General features: G+C 38.5%; 1 protein-coding gene and 1 long non-coding RNA gene across 40 annotated transcripts in view; one reads left to right on the top strand and one right to left on the bottom strand.

Moving 5' to 3' along the window:
* Positions 1–23,586, top strand: part of PTPRD (protein tyrosine phosphatase receptor type D) — a 1,673,772-nt gene that overhangs the window by 739,658 nt on the left and 910,528 nt on the right. The window lies entirely within an intron of this gene.
* LOC101952757 (uncharacterized) lies at positions 11,646–20,668 on the bottom strand. The gene is made up of 3 exons (XR_255843.3): positions 20,065–20,668; positions 19,777–19,823; positions 11,646–13,713 (listed from the first exon to the last, which is right to left on the bottom strand). It is a non-coding gene; the product is annotated as an uncharacterized LOC101952757 (long non-coding RNA).

The raw sequence follows: 23,586 nt of genomic DNA on the forward strand, positions 1-23,586 counted from the left end.
GCAATACCCTCAGCCGGCAGTTTGGGGTATTATATTTCATTGTCAGTCATTTTTTAAATCTATGGAGTGATAGTATAGCTTTACAGTGTAACTTTCAACTTCAGTCAATGATGTGCACAGTGTAACCGAAAATATTTCCATGACTTTGACTTTAAAGTTTGTGAGCTAGATCTGTGAGTTAGTTTTGAAAAGTTATGTTTAGAAAGGGTAAATAATTAGTGTGGACAAAGCACATACAGTGTATTAGTTTATACAATGTCTTAAAAGAAGTTTTTTTCTTCTTCTTTCTAACTGCATTAACACTTCTATTCTTGGGTGAAAGGTGGTATATCAAAGCACTTACCATATATACTTGTTCATTAGCCCATTCATTTATAAACCGAACCCCCAAGATGGTTAGGTAAAAATAGCAAAATCTGTATGACTCTTTCATAAGCCAACCCTATATTTCAGGGGTTGGCAAACTTTGGCTCCTGGCCTGTTAGGTAGGGTAAGCCGCTATCAGGCCTGGACATTTTGCTTACCTGGAGCGTTCACAGGCACAGAGCCCCTCAGCTCCCAGTGTCCACCATTTGCTGTTCCCAGCCAATGGGAACTGCAGGAAGTGGCGCACCACTTCCCACAGCTCTCATTGGCTGCGAACTGCGGCCACAGGGAGCCAAGGGTCTCCATGCCTGCAGACGCTCCAGGTAAACAAAACGACAATGTATTAGATATTCAATTAAATGATTCTATAGAGTTTAAAAACATCAAATTTTGGTGTAGACCCGTTTATAAGCACACCCCCGCTCTTTGATGCATCACTTTTTTACCAGAAATATTCAGCTTATGAACGCGTATATATGGTAAATGCTTTTTAATCTCTGTGTTATAAATTACTACTTACCTCAGAATAATATGTAATTATCTTCATGTTACAGATGGGTAAAATTAGGCCTCTAGAGAGACTGAGTGACTTGCTCAAGGTCTCACAGCAAGTCAGGAGCAGAGCCAGGAAAAGAACCCCAACACCTAATTATTCCCATGCCTGTATTCTAACTACTAATCTAGGCTCCCTACTGTATTCTTGAATATACACTATTAGATGGGCACAACTTTTGGCACCATTTCAGCTTTGGGTATAGTTTACATATAATAAATCTAACTTTATTCTAATAGGTTGGTATAAATAGCATACCACATATTTATTTTAAAAAATCAGCTGATATGAACTGGCCTATTACATGTGAAATTTTGGTTTTTAGAAAAGAAAAGTTTAGCTGAGGTGTTTTTTTTGTTTGTTTGTTTGTTTTTAATGTAACTATCATGGAATTAGTTCTAAAAGCCATAGCCACAGAAGCAATCCATGTGATTATTGCTTTGGGTGAGAGCCTCAGCTGGTGTAAATCAGCACAGCACCAGTGTACAGCAGCTCAGAATCTGGTCCTGTGACTTACTGATAATGAAGTGTTTAGGCTCAATATCGTCAAACACTGTCTGTATCAACACAATAAATATGTTAAAATATGGAGTCTCAATGCCACACTTGAAGTCCTGGCTAGACTCAGTTGTCAATTCTTAGAACTTGCTTTTTCAAAGTCAGCCATAGAGTTTTGGGACTCAGATCCCCAAGTGTCTGTCACTGCTCAAGTATGGTGAGCTGCAGATCATGCAGCACGGCTTATTTTTCAGCTGGCCTTTTAGCTGAACTTCTTATTTTTGTTCCTATTATGATGGTTTATTTTTTTTATATGTACTATTGCAATAGCACCCCAGCAGCCCAATTAGGATTCAGGCTCTATTATTCTAGGCACTGTTCAGAAACATAGCAGGAGACAGTCCCTGCTCTGAAGAATTTGCAGTTGGTTGGATGTCTCAGTTCAGGTGAGATTTCCAAAGGGCAGGACTACATTTGAGTTTTGAGCTCTGTATATTGTTAATAGCTATCTTACCGAACCTAATCGCTTTTGTTATGGACATTATATGGCAATAGATAAACTGCTTTTATCTCAGCAGTTTCTTGGATGCAGAAATTCTTATGAAATTGTGATGCCTTTAGTAACTATCAATATATTAATGTAGAAAATGTGATTCTTAAAATTATTTGCTTTTATCATAATGCAAACTCTGCATCATAATTCTTGTTTTATATTAGGAACTGGGAAAAGACAACCTATTTAAATTAGCTTTTGAAATCTGACCAAATGTTCCAGATGTTCCAGCTCTACCGGTAGAGTTTCTCTGTGATCCATGTCAGAAATGCAGCTGTCAACACTAAAGCACACCTGCCACTAGTTTGCTGTCAGCAAATGATTTTTCATTTGTATTATGAAGTGTAGTAAACTGCCAGGATGAAGCTTTGGCTTTGTAATGAAACGTATGTCACGTTCCAAATTCATGGCATATAAATGCAAGATGTCTACAAATATTTCCAAAGAGGTAACCTTGAGTTCAGGGAGGCATTTGCTAAAAAGCTTTGTTGCAAAATACTTGTAAATATCTTCAGAATATTAGTCAGTTTCACAAGCTTACATATTATGAATTGTGCACTGTCCGTCTGTCAGCTAAGCATATAGAACGATATTTGGGAAAGGAAGGCAGGTGCTGTGCCTAACAACAAGACGACTTCTTATGCTCAAAGATAAGATGAATGGTAAGCACAAGAAAACTACTGGCTTATGAAGTTTTGCTTATTGGAAAAGAAATAGTTTTATTGTTAAAATTGAGAAATAAATGTTTACTGGAGTGAAGAAAGGCAGAATGAGGATATGTCTACATTGCAATTAAAAACCCATGGCTGATGGTGCTGGCTGACTTGTACTCGGACTAAGGGGCTGTTTAATTGCAGTGTAGACTTTTGGGCTTGGGTCACAGGGTCCTAGAGCTCAGGCTTCAGCCCGAGCCTGAACGTCTACACTGCAATTAAACAGCCCGATTGCCTGAGCCAGCTGGCATGGACCAGCCACGGGTTTTTAATTGCAATGTAGACATATCCTGAGCTTCTGCAGATAGCTGTAATTGTAGGTACCCCAAACTGCTTTCAGTAACTAAACCTTAACTTTATAGATGTGGGTGCGCACATGTACAAAAATCAAGACTCCCTGCTACTTGTCTCTTCTTCCAACTATAAAGGCTCTAATTTTTAAACTGTGTAGCACAGTTTTATGTTGCATGGAATTCTGAGAAGGAGCTGAGGTGTAAAATATTTTATATAGGATCACAAGTTATAAGATTTGAACTGTTGTCTGCCCAATGAATGATTAGACATTTATCAGATAATCATAGAATCAAAAGACTGGAAGGGACCTCGAGAGGTCATCAAGTCAAGACCCCTGCACTCATGGCAGGACTAAGTATTATCTAGACCATCCCTGACAGATGTTTGTCTAGCCTCCAATGGTAGAGATTCCACAGCCTCATTATGCAATTTATTCCAGTGCTTAACTACCCTGACAGGAAGTTTTTCCTCATGTCCAGTCTAAACCACTCATTGATTCTTGTCCTATTCTCAGATTTCTCCCTCCTCCTTGTAACAACCTTTTATGTACTTGAAACTGTTATGTCCCCTCTGTCTTCTCTTCTCCAGACTAAACAAACCCGTTTTTTCCCTCAGAGGTCATGTTTTCTAGCTCTTTAATCATTTGTGTTCCTCTTCTGTGGACTTTCTCCAATTTCTCCAATTTTTCTTGAAATGTGGTGCTCAGAGCGGGACACGCTACTCCAGTTGAGGCCTAATTAGTGCAGAGTATCTACTATGCCACCTTACTGGAGACACTATGGTTTTGAACTCCATTTGTCAAGTACATAAGATTACACAATCAACTGCCTTGTGCCTTAAAATAAAGAGCAATTTCCCTTATTGGCATGAACTTTCTTTATGAAATAGCATTTTAAAAGTATGTTAGAAATTTCTTATTTCCAAATTGCACTACATTGTGTTTGAGTCTTGCCATGAGAGCTCTATCAGCTTCCACTGCATAGTTGCCCTAAAGCCTGAAGAGACCTTTTCTATTTTGGCCCCTGTTGCTTAGGTGTTTGTTCTTTTAATACATCCATTGGCTTGGCTTGTGCACAACGAATGCCCCCAACCCAGTGCCGAAATGTGCACAATGCTCCATACTCCTCATAGCCAAACTAATCAGAACACACAGTGATGATAAGAATAGTTACACCCATGCACTGTTGAGGTAATTCAAAGGCTACGAGACTACACTACTGAGTCCTTCAAACTAACTTACTTTACATATAAATTAGTCTACAAATTCAGGCAATTTTTCAGTGTGTGAGGATAGTTGCTCCATATCCTCTTGTGTTGTCTGGCTATGGATGTGTTCTATATTCATACCCTCAGCTAAGTTCCACACAAACAGTTTGTGGGGCCCAGGTTAACTGTGAGTAAAATTATCTTTGGGAAGTCTCCTGTCGCTGGATGTTTGCCCATTTCTCAGGATTTTAAGTTATGTTTTGACCAGTTTGGACTTAATCTAACACTTGGCTGGTGTAATTGTCTGCAAAGCCACGGATACTTGTCATTCCCTTGAATGAAAAGAAGGCAAGAAAAAGCACCCTCTAGTAGTTCCTGTGCAGTAGCTAAATTGGTGTTAAATGTCGTCCAGCATCTATCCACTGGCATTCCTGTCCTCCTCTCTACAGGTATTCTGTTTTGGTGCTTATGTTCAAAGAGGCATGATTGTGCAATCAAGAGGCATGTAGCAGAAGTATGGTATTCTTGTTACTGAGGAGATAGTTCATTCAGAACTGACGACAGCCACATATAAACCATTGCTAGGTTGGCACCACTATCTTATGCAAAATGGCACTTTACAAGCATCAGTTGTGCCATACTAGCAGATGGAATGAGTTTACAGGCTACATAACAATCAAATATTTGCCATTCTAGATGTTAACTGCTGAATTTCAGGCCAGGATCATTGAGATGACATATGTCCACCACTAATTTGAGGTTAGCTATTAAACATTACTGTCAGTAAGAGTTTATTTCACTTACAAATGCCTTCCCTTGCTAATGTATAGTAGTCTGGTTTTGGTGTGTATGTGTCTTTGTTTGAGGCACTGTCATCTACTAGACAGAGCTGGAGTCTGGAGACCTGGAGTCTAGTCCCAGCTCTGGATATGACTTGCTGTGTAACTGTAGGCAATTTGCAACTTTTCTGTGCTTCAGTTCCCCATGTGTAAAATGGGGATACTTATAAAAAGGCTTGAGATTCCCTAGATGAAATGCATTGTAAGGGAGAATGCAAGGAAGGTGGGGGGAGAGAGAGAATTAAAAACAAATAGCTAAATATTGGGAAAGGACCTAGATTTTGTTTAAAATCTTCAACAGTTTTCCTAGACATTCAAGTTAGACTAGTGCTTTCCTTCCTTTTCCCCCCTTTTTAACCTGACCAACATCTGAGGTGTTGTAGTATCCCCAAAGATCCTTCTGACCTTTTTCACATCTAATACCCCATTTCTTGAATAACCATTAAATAAATTGATTCATCTCTACTTGGGGAAGGCTGGACCTGCTGCTCCTGGATCTCATCAGTATGCCTCTTGTATATCCCATAAAGATTCTAGAGAGCATACAGAGAATATCCCACCTCTTACCCTCCACGTCTGAATATGAGTGAGCTGCTTCAATTGCCCTGGCATGCCTGCTAGTCCAGGAATGATTGACCAAGATATAGCTTTGAAATGTTTGTTTTATTTTAAAAGTTATTTGGGAGTTAATGGAGCTGACAGATTATATTTGCACCAGTAGGCAAGTATCACTAAAACCTATGAGCAACCCAAATGAGGGTTATCCCATCCTTTAGGTAAACCTCCATATATGTTGTGATGTTCTTTCATGAACCAAAGATAGCAAAATTGAAGTGAATGTGAAAACCTGAACTTTGAATTTCCTGCCTCTTGTGTAATGCAGTTTTCAACCTGAACATTTTATTAGTTTTTTCCCCCACCTACAGGCATCTGGAAATAATAAATAAATAATACTGAATGGTTTATTTCCAGTTTTAAAGCCCAGAATTGGCTTACAACATTTTAAAAGTAGCCATCAAATTCCGGACTTGAACTCTGCATATCAGTGTCTAGCCTAGATAAAATATTTATGGTCAAGTTATAGGGAAGGGCTGTTGATCAGTTTTCAATCTGAATCTTCCCCAGTTTCCCTGAAGCTTATTAACACCAGAAGATCAGATCTAGGCACAACATAGTTCTGGTGTTGTGGGTGCATACTGTATTAAAAAAAAAAACTTCAAGAACAGTTGTTCTTGTGGCATTTTCACTATAGCATATTTCCTTGATACATCATTGTAGGAGAAAGATAAACTAGCAGAGTATAGGAATAAGCAGAAGAGAATGGGGCAAGCAGAGACAGGATAGAAAAGACAGCAAAGGGTTAAACAGACAGAAGGTAGCGGAGAGGTAAAAGGTGTGTGGGGGGGAAGATGAAAGCAGTGGAGGTTCTTAAACACAGACATACTGAAGAGCAAAACTTGAGAACTAAATTAAATCTGGTGAAAGAATGATAAACAATGAGTAAAAAGAGCTAAAAAAATTAATTTAGAAATAAGATGAGAGAGAAACCAAGTGGATGAAAAAAGATGTTTTTTGGGGGGGAAATATAGTGATACACAATCCTAGGAAAGCCTGGAGGAAAGGGAAATGCACAAGGAAATACTCTATAGTAATAGAAACAGAAGAGCTAGTAGCAGGCAATCAAAACAGTGAGATGATGGAGAATAAATGGGAGCCACAAGTTCAACAAAGGTTAGAAAAATAATTATTTAAAAACAAAAACATTTTTTCTTATATGCTTTATTGTCATTATCTCTAATGACTAACACAGACTCTAACTTCCTTAGTATTAGTCATAATTCTAGCCTATAGCTGGTCTAGGAAAGAAGGTTCCAAACTTAATTTATTGCAAGACAGAATCCAATAATCTCAAAAGACCTGAAGGAAAGTATGTAGGCTGGGAACTTTTCAGTGCTAATGGACACCATTCTAAAAAAGGCTGGAAATTGAGCACTGAGTCACACTGCAGCACACTGCAGAGGAAGAAATGGGTCCATTCATGTTTGGGGAAGACCATCCATGGGATCAGGCTTATTGGGACCACAAGAAGCATATAAAACAGGTGAGCCTAATCCTCTGATGCAGGGTGGCCACTTCAGCTCACAGATCTTAGTGTGAGCTCATCCTAACACTAGCTGAATTGGCCCAAGGAAGATCATGCCAGTGTAAGGGTGATTCAACTGTGATATAGAACCACAGTCCTGTTCCACGTAAGTTCTCTGTTGCCAGTGTAGCAAGGACAAAGGGTTGTGGCTGGAGGACAATGAGCAAGGTCAGGATAAGTTTATCTTCAGCTGCATTTTGGTCCTTATATACTGATGCAGCTTGTTTATAGCATCACAGAAATATACAGCTGGAAGGAACCTCTTGAGGTTATAAAGCCCAACCCCCTACGTTGAGGCAGGACCAAGTAAGCCTAAACCATCTGTGATGGATATTTGTCCAACCTCCTCCAGAGATGGGAATTCCACAACTTCCCTTGGAAGCATATTTCAGAGTTTAACTACTCCTCTAGTTAGATATGTCTTCCTTAATGTCTAACCTAAATCTCCTTTGCTGCAGATTAAGCCCCATTACTTCTTGTCCTATTGTAAGTGGACATGGGGAACAATAGATCAGTTGTCTTTAACAGTCCTTAACATATTTGAAGATTGTTATTGAGTCCCCCACCTCAGCCTTCTTTTCTCAAGACTAAACATGCCTTGTTTTTTACCGTTTCCTTAAAAGGTTTGGAAACCTGACCTATCTCATTTTTGTGGCTCTCTGAATTATCTCCATTTTATCCACATCTTTCCTAAAGCATGGTGTCCAAAATGTGACACGGTACCCTGTTTCAGGCACTGAAGAAAGTAATTAAGGGACAGCCACAGACAGCTGTCCCCAGTATACTCCAAGAACTTATTGGAAAATGATGGTAAATTGGAGCAGCCCTCAGACTTTTCTAATATACTGCAGAGCAACTGGCCTATCACAGAGAAGCAACAGGTTTGGGGGAATACAAACGTTGGCTTTGTCACCTTTGCACACTACCCTCCCCATGAGGTACACAGTGTACAGTTTAGGATGTATCCCAGGATCTGGCCCAATATTCTTGAAATGATTGTGGAAATAATCATAGGTATACAATGTTTAAATTAAATCATGTGTTTTGATATTAAGATATTAATATTTTAAGAATATTTTATTTTTGGTATAAATACAGAATAATATAGGCTCTGGTTTCTACTGTGGGTGCTAAATAAATACACAATAGCATTCCAAGATGAACCAATAGTGTGCTATAATTGGCGGTGGGCCGGAGGGCGGGGGAGGAGGAGGAAACTAAGTGACAGTCACAGAGCAAAATTCCACAGGGCACATGAAGGTTTTAGAAAAATCCACAGTTGTGGCTTAATCCTGTCCAAAGAACATTATACTGTCATGTAGATATGGACAATAGCAAAGATGCATTTCCTTCTAGAGAACAGATTTTCTCTGATTTAATAAATTTGGAACAGCTTACACAGCTGAGCACAGATGAATCAGAATATGACAATTGTCTGATAAAAGTTGCCCTGAAACCAAAGGTTTATAATGAAAATGTTGAGTATGAAGGGACAGTCCCCGTTTAATTTCATAAAACAGCTATGTTTCAAAATCTGAGAACACATATTTATTGATGAATAATATAAAACTTTAGTGTAGTTTATTACTAGTAATTAATTTATGTAAAATCATTGACAGACATTTAAGGAAAGAAGGTATACTATCAGGGGTATCATAAATCATTTGATACAAACTTAATACCAAATAATTTGTGTGTGGTTGATAATATCAATGTCAGTTTGGTTTTTAAATTCAGTGTAATGAGGCATGTTTTAAGGGAGAAAGATGTACAGTATGTGGATTATTTCATACTCTATGAAAGACACTCAGCTCTTTTAAGAGCATTAGTTATTTTGCATGAAAAATACTTGATCAATACAGCACAAATATTAATTTTTTTACCATTTGATTGCTTTACATGTGTGTACATTATAAAGGCTAAAGGAACTACAATGGTAGTTTATTAGAAGTAGAGATAGTACCTAATGATGCATCAGTACTAAAGCTAAAAATATTTGCATTTTTATCTGCATTGCAGTAATGCAAGTTTAACGATTTCCCCCGTTTCTTGGTGGTGGTTAATTTTAAATATTACATTTTCTCACATAGTTGTGTTGGGATATGTGCCATATGTTGTACTCTTTATTGGTCCAAGTTTTGATCGATCAGGTAGTGGCAGATTGACTCATGCCATTAGATAGAGGACAGTATTTTGATATGTAGCCAATCCACTGAAACAGCTTCTTGAAGAAAAATGTGTTTGAAGCAACCAGGGGAAACAGAAGCTACTTAGAAAAAAGAAAAAAAAAATCACTCTTTGTACTTAATGGTTGTCTGAGACACAAATTGCCGGAAAACTTGCTATCTGCCTAAAGGGAAAGGCTGTTTCCAAAATTTTAAACAGCATTGTCTGGATGTTACTATAAATGTTCCCTAAAACAGCAATATGAGCTTTTATCCTCTAAAGTTTAGTAGACCATTCTTTTACAAAAACAGTCTAAAAACCTAATGTTGCAGGTTAGTGATCTGAGAAACCACTGAAAGTATGCAGAAATATTTAAAAGGAGATACCGATTTCTTGCCAGCATGACATTAGAAAAATCTACTGAGATGTCTGCTTTCACTGCCAAAAGGATTAAATTAATTTGGATTTGTCCTAAAATCCTTTCCAAGTCCTCTGTTAAAAATGGTAGAGTTGTGTGCTAAATTAATAAGGAATAAGACATTTTCACAAAAGCATGTATGTTCTACATTGCATGCATTACCTCATGTTAATTTCCATTTTGATAGCAAGACTTCCAGGCACTGCTAGAAACAGCTTCAAAAAAGGTGTAAGTGCATACTGGGGTGACTCCATTCTGACAAATATACAGCTGACATTTAGCAGCCTGAAAAATATGTCCATCTCTTCTTTATCCCTTCAGCTGCTTCCTGGTTTAACTGCTAACAAAAAAAGCTAGGGCACACACCAAACTTTTTCTCTTGCTACAAGAAAGTTTTAATTGAAAACAAGAGTGCCAGGCTGAATGTAGCTTCAGCAGATTAGCAGTTAAATTAGAAAGGGCTTTTCGTTTAAGTTCCAGTGTTGATATGTCACTGCGCTCTGTCACTTTGAAAAGCGATAGTGCTTTGTTATCAGTGCTGAGCTCAGACAGCCTCCTGATGTAGAGTTAGACTAAAATAGAATGCCAGAGTGATGAAGGTACTGGTTTCATGCTCTTAGCTACTGGACATGGAGGAGAGATGCTGACACACTGTTCTGTTTAGACAAACAGGTTGATCATCTCCCAAGGTCTGTTTTCCTGATATTAAAACGTATAAAAAAAAAAAACGGATAGCCAAAAAAAAAATTCAGCTCAAGAAATGCAAAAGGATTCGGAGAAGAGTGTAAGCATTTCTCATTAATAAATGTTTCCTTTTATGTTTGTTTATAATCCCTTTTTTGGCAGGAATATGTTTTGCAGGATTTAAATGCTTTGTGGCACTGATATTATTGGGAGTTCTGTGTGTGCAGGATTGGATGGACCCTACAGTGTTGTTGGGTTTTTTTAGATGCAAAGTGGGGGTCTAAGCATGTGTATCACAGCTTCAATAAGTGTGTGCTGACCCCACTTTATTGTGTAAAGCCACGTTCCATATATTTCAGTTTGTATTGTTCTAGCAGGAAATGGTTTGGTCTCTTTTTGCCTGTGTTGTGCCTCAGGATGAGTGCCTCCTGAAATGGCCATCTTAGGTCACTTGACTTAGCAACTAGGCTGAATCAGGCAATTGTAGGGGAGCCCTGCAAAGCCATTCTATTGGAGTATGAGGTTCAGTTTGCAAATTTCTACCATACCACCCATTTGCTGTGTGCCTTCTTTAGTGTTCTCCAGCTGTGTGCTCCCCATTAGTTTTCTTACTAAGAGGAGAAATGTAATATGCTCCATTAACCACCACTGAGGGAAATCGTTTCCCTTACTCCATTCACTGTAACCCCGTATTTCCCTCCCACTTCTCTCTAGCCCCCCCTTCCTGCTCAATATACCTTACAAAGGTAAATTTAATGTTTTAAATTGACAAAACCCAATTCTATTTTTTCTTCAGATTTTTTTAGCCAACTCCCCAGTTCCCTTTAAGCCAATTTAAAGACAATATTTCTCAGATTTTATTTTATGTATTACAGTTAGGATAACTCATAAAAGCCATAGCATTTTGGAGAAAGAAACTCTGGTATGAGGAGGCACAGAATATTCAGACATCCCACAGGCCAGAATCATGAGCATTTATTATTATAAAAGTTGTTGTTATATGATTACCCTCAGACCCGCAGAACTGGTATGATAATCAGGCATCATCTGTGATATTTTGGCCTCATTTTCGGTTGGCTTCATTTTGCCATTGTTGGCTTAATAAATACCTATATAGTAATGCAGCCTAATAATAATTTTTAGCACTCTCATTCATGGAGCTCAATGCTTTTACAAAAGTGGGAGAGTATCATTATCCCTGTTTTACAGATAGAGAAACTGAGGCACAGGTGAAGTGACTTGTCCAAAGTCACACAACAGGCCAGTGGCGATCTGGGAAATGAACCCAGGGTTTTCTGAGTCCCAGTCCCTTTTCTAGTGTCCCTTATCTCCTTTGATGGATTTTGTTGCCTCCTTTCCCATAAAAATGGATTCTCACTCGGTTCTCAGTTGCTTTATTTAAAAAATTGATCTTGAATGAGTGGGGGGGTGAAGGGTTATTGATCACTTTGAATCTTTCCCTTTTTTTTCTCTCTTGCTGTTAAAAGATTTAAAAGAAAAATCATACTGAGGGCTACAGATTAAAATGCAAACTAAGCTATTAATTTTTTTTTTAATGTTCCCGAAGTATGCACTAGTGTCATTGAAATTTGTCTCCTTATCACTGCAGCAAGTGTTATTTAGTAACCCAGCTAGGCCAGCAAACTTAGTGTGAAAAGGCATGGAAGGTGAAGTTACCACAATGTCCTTTGTGGGTGGTAAGTGCTGAGTAATCATCTTTCAAGAGGAAAAGCTGCCAGAAGATACTTATGTTGGTACTGGAAGAACTCACCCTAGGAACGTTGAGTGACCTGATTGCTGGATATAGCTATATTGAAGGTCAATAGGGTTGTTATGGCCTCACATTTAAGAGACCTCTGAAGTAATATAAGTTGTTGATGTGTTTAATACTGGCATATTTTAATAGTTGGTTAATCATTGTGCCTTAATAAAACTGCAGCCTTTTCCCATAAATCTGTAGAGTTGTCATTCCATTATGACAATGTAAATGGCTTCCATCTGAGAAAATTATAAATCTTTTCCTTATAAAGAATCTTTTTCTTAATTATTAGGCATATGAACAATAAAAAGAAAAATCCAGTAGTCTGACAATTGTTTAATTATGCTCTGAAGTTATAAAGCAGCTTTCCTTGGAAGATTTCAAAATGCTTCAATAACATTAATGAGTTAAGTCCCACAACAGCCCTGTGAGGTATCAGTTTTATTATTTTAAAGTGCTGTGCTCCCCTTTGTGGTACATGAAAGACTTATTAACGCACATCTTGAAAAAGGAGCTATGGCGGATTGTTTTACCCCCCCTCCCCAAATATCAGAACTGATCCATGTTATTTTGCTGCACTTAGGAAGAAAAGAAATTACAAGATTTTATGCATTACTTTGTCCCCCATAACTTGTAGAGATCGACTTCATAGTAGGGACTGTCAGAATAGTATTTACTACTAGTTAAATCTATAAAGAGAAACTAAGATGTATGGTTAAATTAACAGTTTACATGAGCAATATTTCTATTTTCAATTTTACTGCTGGCTAAAACTATGGCTAAGGCTTACAGTAGTGTATTTCAGATTGTTTGAAATTTCCTTCATTTATTTGTACATTTATATATTCCTATAAAATAAAAATAGGATACAGGAAACACAGGATGTAATTTTATGGACATGATTTAATTTCACTTCTTTGCCAAATTAACAGAAGTATACTTTGCATTTTTCACAGACACAACAATTTCACAGAACCCTTAGAATGAATCTTTTTTGAAACACGTACACCCCCTCCCAAACAGAAATATAATTTGCCTTGCATGGGTACCATCCAAACAGGTCCACAATGTATAGGTCTGGGATACAGGCGCTCACATTGTCAGTGAATGCAAGAAGACAGATAATGTCATTAATATTACAATGGGTTTACAAGTACTAGTGCACTAAAGGAAATTGAATCAGGTGTGACAAATTGTATTGAATTAAATCTAGTTTTATAAAAGTAATACTTCTATTTGGAGGTCGTTCCACACACTGTCAATCATACAGAACATTTTTGAAGTAGCTACTGGATGAAAAATAAAAACAAAAGTGAGAGATGTTACAACACAACACAACACAATTATAAACTGCACACAAGTTAATGATTAACATAAACACAGTATAAGGAGAAGCTAAAATATGCATCTGCAATAAAAAGCATTTCATGTCATTGTTTGTTTTCATTCTGATTGAAAAAAAAAACCTATGAAGGATGCCAGGTGCTGTAACTGGAAAACATTTGCTTCTGTAGCAGAGAACTGCAAAAGAAAAAGAATACTTCATTTTTTTTTTAAATCTTTTTAAAATGTTCCTCTCTGTGACTCCAGGCCCCTCAATACATTTTTGTGAAACTTTAAACCATTAAATTACAAAGATAAATAATATTTTCATCCACTCATCTGTACCTGTTGTACAAAATACACAAAACGTGCCTAGCTCCCAAAGTTTCTAAATTATTCATATTATTTTAATAATTCACTGTGAAAATGAGGTATGAATTTGAGAAGTAAAGAATGATTCACTGTAATGAAATCAGAGATACATAAATCTCTTATAGTTGGAGCTTGACAAACCTTTGTGCCCATGCTGAGTCAGTGGGCCAAAGCAGAGGTGAAAAGTTCTGTGCATGGGGATCTGATCAGAGCATTAGTTTGGAGAAGTCCCTCATTTAATTCCCCTATGTCTTCTTTTTGAAATAGTTTGTAGAAGTACAATAATAATGTGTGATGCAACATTTCTGGTTATCTTTTCAAGTGGCTCTCGAAAATAACAGATGCAAGGATGTAAATAAAAGTGCATCTCCAGAATTTTCAGACTGATCCAGAAATAGGACACAGCTATAGGACATTGGGACCATATGTATAAGAAGCAGTGTATCTTTCAAATAGTTGTGATTGTACACACAAAAGTAACATAATACTTTTAACTCATCATTTGTGGCTGCTCTTGTTTTCTCATTTTGTTATAAAGGACCTGAGTTCAATAGGCAATGATTCTGGAATAGTGGAATCAGTACAAAGAAGTGTCTCAATTAGAATGTGACAAGGGGGAAAAGTGCATTTTTCTAATAGATTTTATGTTCTTTGGGGGCAGGGACATTTTGTGTGCATGGTGCAAATCAAGCTCCAGAGACTCAAGTCATTCATCAATAAAATGAGGAACACCCAACTAGTGACCAGCTTGGGTTAAATCATATGGCTTAAAGCCAGAAGGAACCACCCGATCATCTAGTCTAACCTCTTGTATATCACAGGCCACCGACACTACCCAGCACCTGCACATTAAACCTGACAACCAAAATTAGACGTAAGTGTTACAGCCCACAGGAGACTGACACATTATGCACCACAGGCAGAGAATAGGAGGGACTGAGGAACAGCAGTGCCTGTGGCCTCCACAGTGGCAGGAAAATAATTGAGATATACCCAGTGAAAGCCCCCACACATGCACTACAGAGGAGGCTAAAACCCCCACAACATTGCTGTCAATCTGATCTGGGGGAAAATTCTTTCCTGACCCTATGTAGGGTGATCAGTTAGACCCAGATGTGAACAAGCACCAACCAGCGAAGCACCTGAGAGAGAGAATGCTCAGTGCCACCTCAGAACCCTGGTCTCCCTGTCCAATGTCTCATCTCCAGCCATGGCTATCCCTGATGCTTATGAGGAAGGTGAACCCCCTCCCACCAAATAACATTAAGTGAATTATAATATATAATATAATATTAAGTGAATTTCCCAGCATCAGAGAGGAACTCTGGAAGGGGCAGGGATAGAATCCAGTGCTCCAGGACAGCATTCAGCTATGTTGATCATGAGACCATCCTTTTGCTTCCTGCAATTCTCTGATTTATTCATTAAACACCTTCTAACTTCTGGAGCAAAAGAAGCAGGACTGCTACAGACAATTTCCTTTCCTACACAACCCTGATTCTTCCCCAGAGCAGGTCCATCCTGTGCGCTGAATGAGGTGGGGGTCCTCTTGACAAAATAATATGTGATTGTGTTATGAAAAACTGTATCATAATGCATAAGCATGAGGGGCAAAATTATGGCTGCTCAGACAACCTTGATTCTTGCATTTCCTATCTTTTGAGTGCTTGAGTTTGCAACTTTTGTAATATTATTTTAGTTAGGTTATTGTGTGTAATGTCACACATAAACATGGGGAAAAAAGTCAAATTCCATTATATAGACACCCACAAGATTTATCAGCAAGTTTGGAACTACTGCATGGACCACTGCCACTTGAGCTAATGGAGTCACTGAAACCAATAGTAGGTTATTATCCTGTATATGGACCAGCACTAGAAAGGGATGGGATGCTCATTTTGATAGGGGATGTGTGACGTTATTAATGTGATCATTGTTGCAACCAGGGTCATATGGTTGCACCAGGTCTTGTAAAGAGGAGGTCAAGTGGGGTGTCTGTGGAAAGTTTGTAGTTTGTATTTTGCTGGTTATGATTATCCTGTCTGTATATGTATCATTTTTGTATTTGAAGTTATGAATATTGGCTGTGTACTTGTATCTCAATGTGTTTGATTCTAAGTAGCCTCAGTGAAGCATTTGGTCAGCTTCTTGAGAAAGGACTATTCTCAGTAAGTACCCAATCAAGAAACACTTAACTGACAATGGACTTTGGGAGATGCCACATCTGAGCTTTCCTGGGAATGTTCAAACTAACATGTAAACAATGGCGTCGGCCTGCAGAAAGCTGAATCATTCATAGACATGTGACTTGCCCAGGTGGCTACAAACTCCATCTTGTTGCTGTGACTTTGCACAGGAGAACAAAGGGGTTTCCTCCCACAAGAGAGAGAATATAAAAGGGCCTAGAAACCCCTCCATTTTGTCTTCAGCTGGCTTAAGAAATGGCCTCTCCACCCCAAAGAGATGCCTGAAAGAAACTGGAACAAAGGAAGTAACTATGGGGGTATGAGTGATTGCTGGACCCAAACTAGAAGGAGTCTAGTCTGTGAAAGAAGCTTATTGGAACATCTCTGAGGGTGAGATTTACCTGCATTCAATTTCCTACTGTATTAGGCTTAGACTTGCATGTTTTTATTTTATTTTGCTTGGCAACTCACTTTGTTCTGTCTGTTATTACTTGGAACCTCTTAAATACTACTTTTTATACTTAATAAAATCACTTTTTGCTTATTAATTAACCCGGAGTAAGTAATCAAAACCTGGGGGAGCACACAGCTGTGCATATCTCTCTATCTGTGTTATAGAGGGCAGACAGTTTGAGTTTACCCTGTATAAGCTTTATACAGACTGAAACGGATTTATTTGGGGTTTGGATCCCATTGGGAACTGGGTATCTGGGTGCTGGAGACAGGAGCACTTCTTAAACTGTTTTCAGTTAAGTCTGCAGCTTTTGGGGGATGTGGTTCAGACCTGGGTCTGTGTTTGCAGCAGGCTAGAATGTCTGGGTCAACAAGACAGGGAACTGAAGTACCAAGCTGTCAGGGAAAACGGGCTCAGAGGTAGTCTCAGCACATCATGTGAGAGTCCCAAGGGGGTCTCTCTGACCCAACCCCTCACAGGATGTAACTGTTTTTTGCCAATGGCAGAGAAATGGTGAGTCTTGAAAATTTTGGGTTCCATTCTGGCTCTTGAGAGAAGTATGCTTTGGTAGGTACAAGCTCTTCTTCTGCCTGCTCTGAAGGCTGGACTTCTCCATACCCTCCCTTTCCCAGAGCTGGATCCTTGTCCCAGTCCTGATCTCCTTAACTACTCAGCCCCAGTTCACCTCTTGCCCCCAACACAGTTTGCTCTGTCTTCTTTTCCAGCCCATCCCAGTTACTTCCTCCCAGCTCCTTGTCTGAACTATGTTTCCCCCCCCTCTTGCTGGGTCCCGGTCCTAGTCCACTTTCCTGTGTTCCCAATCCTATCTCAATTCACCCCTCAACCCTTCTTTCTCTTTTTCCAGCCTGTTTGTGTTCTCCCCACATACCCCAGCTCCTTGTTTGATCTGCTTCTCCTCCCGCTACCCTCATTTGCCATCCCTACCCCCTGGTTCCTAGTCCAGTCTCCCGGTCCAGCAAAACCCAGGCCAAATTTGCTCAAGAAAAGATACCTCCATGATTTACTGAAGGACATTGTATGTTAGATGCTGCATCTATAAGACACTGACCACCAAACAATCGATATCGTGTTAAAACCTTAGAACAGTTGAACTTCCTTTATGTAATTTATTTTCTGAGCTGCTGTAGAATTTGTTCAATGAGCATAGGACAAAGGATGTTGCGTATGTATATATGGTAACAGCATTGTTCACTGAGGTGAGGTTTTGGCAGAGCTGGAAACACTGGAGACACTGTCAGGTTGTGGAAGAAAGATCTTGGCTGGAAGTGGCTGAGGCCAGGTGCCTCTTCATTCCTCATTACCTCCCTAACCTCTTTGACCATTGACAGGTGGCTGCCTCTTTACTCTTCTCCTCTTTCCTCATTCTGAATGGCACGAGGGGCAACAAAAATTACATACTTGATCTATATTGCAAGCTCTTGTTCTGCCCAGCCCTGCTACTATTTGGAAGCTAGGTGCTTAGCTCCCATAGGATGGTCCTGTGGAGCAGGACAGGGTGGTGTTATCAAATCAATTTCCAAAACCATAGTGTATTTCAGAGGTGCTGAGTATTCACTGCCACCACTAAAGTCAAAGGGGCTACTTTTGTGTTCAAATTTTAGCACCTGTTTAAATATTGTGCTGGACTGGGGCCAAAAGGCTCAGCACCTTGCATGAACAAGCCCAAAGTGAATGGAAATTGGAATCACTCAGCACCTACTGAAAATCAGGCCATATGCCTCAGCATGCACTATGCTACAAGGATGCTCATGGCTTACATGGACAAAGCTTTTCTAAGCTTCATAGAAACTCAGAAATAGGGGATGTTGAATTCCAAAGGATTCTAAAGCACTATGGGTTACTTATTTTTAAAACTTACAGCATAATCATTAATTTAATATAATTAGTGAAGTAAGACTGCTATACATTTAATATATAGGTACACGTAAGCCTCTTTGCAAGAATGGTATTGTAACTTAATTACAGTAAGATTTTTAAATACTGGAAATAGTCCATTAGATCTTCCTTTTTTTGGAGCAATAGTACAAGGAGAATACCGTCAGATCTACATTCATTTATCATTCCCAAAGTCCTGGTATATGACAAGAATTTTAAAATACATTTCTGAGGGTAATCCATCAATTCCTGAACTACTTATTAGATCATTATAAAACTGCTACAGAAAATGTATGAAAAGATTAGCTTTTATATTTTAATATTCCTTTATCTGAGTTACAAGGTCCCTTTAGATTTCAAAGTAGATTTTTTTTGTTACAAAACCTAGTAATGTTCAGAAATAAATTGTCTACAAAATCTTCTAATTCATTTCCTTTAGGCAGGCAAAGTGTTGCAGTCATAGATCTATTTCCTAAAATAAACATTTCAAAACATTAGAGCAATATCATTGCAATCAAATTACTGAGCACTAAAATCACATCTTGTCCATGCCTGAAAAACCTTTTTAATTGTTTTCAGAGAAATTGTTCAGATGAGGAAATAGTAGCTATTTGCTGCTGTTACTGAAAGTTGGTTGGGCTGTAATCTGAACAAAAGTATATGGGGAGACTCTGATTCTCATCTCTTGTTTCTTTGGGCTTCTGTCTGTGTGGTTGGCATCTGATAGTATTTCTACTTTTCTCCCTTTCCCACAGTTAGTTTACATTAGGAAACATGTATTTCTGTAAATGTGTCTCTTGCACTTCTGCAGTGCCAAATACCAGCATAACACACAATTAAGTTTTCCACAAACGATTATGATCCACTGAAAAACCACAGAAATTAGCTGCATTTCTGATGCTAAAATGTAGCAAAAGTTTATCCATGCTGTGACTGGAAATCAGTGCTGGAAAGCCATTCCCTCATTGAATAAAATACCTAAGAACATATGTATCCTAGATTTGAGCTAGTGCAGTGAATTAGTAATACTCTTTGCCCATGTGAATTGCTGTGTTAGAGGATTAAAGGACTCTCAACCTCAAACAAACTAAAACCTTTTGATAAAAGTGTTAGAAAATTATTAGCAAATAAAGGATGAGGTTCACTTATTTTAATTCTCTCATCTATCTTTGCAATAAAGATGTTAGCAGATAGTGCTATCTGTAGAACTTAATTTAGATACATATTTTGTAAACGCCTTACAAAAAATATTTCTTCTCCATTCCATGAACAGGAAGCGCTTACATATTCAACAAATGAATCCTACAGTATATTTATATCTAATACTTCTCCAAGCAGCAACAACATACTCACCTCAGCAACAGGATGATGAAAACAAGGAGAGAGTAAAGTGGCTACACCTGCAACAGAATTTAAACAATGGTTAAAAGCAAAGAAAATGTACTCTTTTGCTTTAGAAGAAAAGATCCAACAATCCAGGGTTTTTCAAATCATTGGACAGCAGTAATTTTAAAAGTGCTAAAGTTGAATGCCACAGTTATCACAAACATCTAAATTCTAGTTAATTTTTTTGTAAGCAACATCTCAGTTCTTGCAAACCATTAGTATTGGGAAATATTAGTCTTGCTAAGTTAGTCTTACCTTCGCTACCAAGTTGGGATAGGATAAGGTCTTACCCATGTCTTGGCTATCTGACTGAAAATAATATTCATATTTTCTTTAGTCTGCAGCTATTAGCTGTAAATGAAAGCATTTTTATCTGTTATGAAATAATCAAGCCCAAGAGTAACTTCTCTTCTCACTGGGGGGGGTGGGGTGTGAAATGAGGCTGGATGTGGAGATTTATACATGCAATTCCCCACCCAGAGAGATGAGAACTCAACTTCACTGTATTATTTGTTTGAAAACTTGCCTGAGGTTCACAGGGAATGTAGTGATCCTGAAGATAAAATTCCCTTCTGCAACTCTCAGCAGCTCTTTCCAGACACCTCCAAAATTCAAACAGCTTTGTACTCTATCCCTGCTTGTCAGTGTCTTTGATGCTGGGAATTTCCAACACATTCGCGTGCTGTAGTGATTTTAGAATCCTGAGCTGTCCTGCTGGGAAGGAGGGCAAGTATCACGGAAGATGGTTCACCAAGAGTAAGGGTTCATTTTCTGTTAGCTTTTACTCTTCCTCATTCCCCAATAACTAACATTGAACGGAGGGTTTCTTTTGTTTTCAAAATACTTTTCTCTGCTGAATCTATTGTTACTTGATAGTGAGATTCAGAGCCTGACAGTGGTTGCTTAGCAACATAATCAGCAGTATTCACACTAGTACCTATGGATGCTGAATTTATCTGCATTTCCTATGTTCAGCTAACTCATGGATTTTTTTTTAATTCTTGTGGTTATGCAGTATTTGCTGAGATCTCTATTTCTTTTTATTTTCATTCATCCCTGTTAACAGATGATTTGTATCAGAGTCTAGCTTCTGATATTTCACTTTCAAAGCACTTGCGTATTTTCAACCTTTCATTTCAGGACTTTGGCAAAAGTTGGCTGTTTCAGAGCTGTTTCCACTGCCCCCCACCCCAGAAATAAGAATACAGTTTTCCCTAGTGTGACTCAGATTACCAACATAGACATCAAAGAAAAGAAACATATGCTTCCTCGTATGTATTTAGCAGAAGCGTAAAGGTGTGTGTGTACCTTTAATATTATCCAAGACAATGGATGATCTTAGTGTGGATTGAAATCCCATATTCTTATCTGGTGGTGGTCATAACTTTAGATTAATTCCTTTCTTCATATGGGTTGATATAAGGCTAAAAAAGAGTCCATTTTAAGCATCACTGGAGTTATTTGATTGGTCCCCATGATATGGACGGACAATAGTCTACTCTTCCCACCTGCCTCAATTTCTGTCATGCCCACTTGGGATGCTTGGCTCCCATGAAAGGCACAGGGTGGAGAGTAATATGTGCTGAACTGTGTGTGTTGTGTGTGTGTGTGTGTGTGTATGTGTGTGTGTGTATGGAGGGGAATTAGTGGTTCAGGGGGAAATTCTGATTCCTCAGGGATCTTGCTTATTTTCACCACTGACCTCTGTCAACAGAAGAGCCTGACATCACATGGGGCAGAGCCCAAAGCACTAAACACTAAACTAGCATTTCAAACTGTCCTTGGAGATTATGACACAGATGACCCCTGCAACTTCAGGTTTGACGCTATTGTCTGCACTGGCCCTACCTCCCAGTGTTCAGAACTCTTTGTCGACATGATTCAGTCTACTACTTTGACCATGCACAAAGTTCACACCTAAGAAGTCAGTGCCAACCCACAGTTAACCAGATTGGTAGGTGAGGTGCAGCCACTTCTCCCCGTTTTTAGAAAAGGAAGTAATTGTGGTATCTCAGATAGCACTATGTGGTAACTATAGATCAGTTCTGAATACTCTGCAGTGACCTACCTCCTTGTTACTTACTCCCCCAGCTCTCATTATGCTTTTGTAACCTTGGTCTTCTCTATTCCACACACTCTTTTAATGTTTGGTGTATCGTCTATCTGGTACTCCCTCTATTTTCTGCCTCCCTTCTGCAATAGAAAGTCTTTTTTCATTACCTCTCATCTGAAATCATTCTTTATCTTATGACTGACTCTATCATTTTGCACAGTGTGTATGAAGAATGCTTCTTGATATAGTCCTGAAACAAAAATTGTGGATCAAAGCCCAGATCTGGATCTGAATATTTAAAATTCCCTTATCTAAAGATCCAAAAACCTCTGATCTGAACAAGCTGAATATTTGGATGTCCAAAATCAAACTTATCTGTAGATGCTCAGATAGCATGACATCAGTGCTTCATGGCTTCCATTGGCACTGAAAGGTGTTAGTTTCACTAGAGCTAAATGAATACAGCAAAATATTTTTATTGAATATTTGGTTGAACTGTAAGATAAAATACTTGGCCAATCATGTAATTTGTGCAACTTAATTTTTAGGCACAAATTTAAGTAGTAAAATTTCAAAGTTGTATGTTTGAGTACTCATGGAAATGTGAGATTTCTATATGCAAGTATTTGTGCTGGAAGTGTTTGCACTTTTGTCTGGTTCGAGAAGAATTAAAAATACCATGTGGCAGATTGTATCTGCCCACTTACAGCTAACCAACAAAACTGGAATACTGAAAAGATCTATTCATGGTCAATTCATAAAGACTCTTTTTTTGTAAAGACCTATATTGTGGTGTTAATAATGCAAGACTTTAAGGAAATCATGATCTGTTTCCAAGACATAAAATGAAAAAGAGGCTAAATTTGTCTCAAAAATGATTTGATGCAAATAGTTTTGACCTTTAAATGTGTCATTTTATTCAATGGTCATCTTTCTCCTTTTACTCTGTCCCAGTAGTTGAAAGCACCTGAGGCTTTCAAACTGACAGCCCCCAAAATATACATCTGGTGAACCAAAATAGAGCATTTTCAGTGAAGGGTCCTTGACTGTGGAATTCACACACACACACACACACACACACACACACACACACACACACACACAGACAAAGCCCAAGTGCACTAGCCTTCTGCACACGCTACAGCTGATCTCTTTATTCAAGATTTTATCTGAGTGAGTGCTTGGAGGGGTTGAGATTCTTTGCCTGAGAGATTTTGATTGTTGAATCCATTTTCATTAATACATGTATGTAACCATGTCTTCATTTTATATATGAGTTTAGAGAGATTTAATGAGCACATTTTATAAAAACAGATATAGATACATATATTGTATTGTAACACATGGCAGCCAGCAGATTTTAATGATTGGAGGACCATTGGATATGGTTACAGTATAGCTGCCTTTCAAGAGAGGAAGAAAGAAGAACTGCAGGGAGGCATGAGCACTAGTGATTATGCTGTATTCAGTATATTTCCATCTCAATTGCGCACACACAAAATGCTTCACTTTAGTCATTCTTGATAGCAGCAACATCATTTTTAGCTGTAATTAGTTTCTCTGCTGCACATGCAATATCTTCCTCAGAGTAATCTTCAGTTTCAGTAAATACAAAACAATAGGGAGAAAACTATGTCCTAGGATGTCCAGGCGTAACTCCCACTGAAATCATGAGAAGCCCTGGATAACAAGCACCCCAGGGGAGAATTTCACCCTAATCATTT

The sequence above is a fragment of the Chrysemys picta genome, chromosome 6, assembly GCF_011386835.1.
Source record: "Chrysemys picta bellii isolate R12L10 chromosome 6, ASM1138683v2, whole genome shotgun sequence".
In the NCBI taxonomy this organism is placed as follows: Eukaryota; Metazoa; Chordata; order Testudines; family Emydidae; genus Chrysemys; species Chrysemys picta.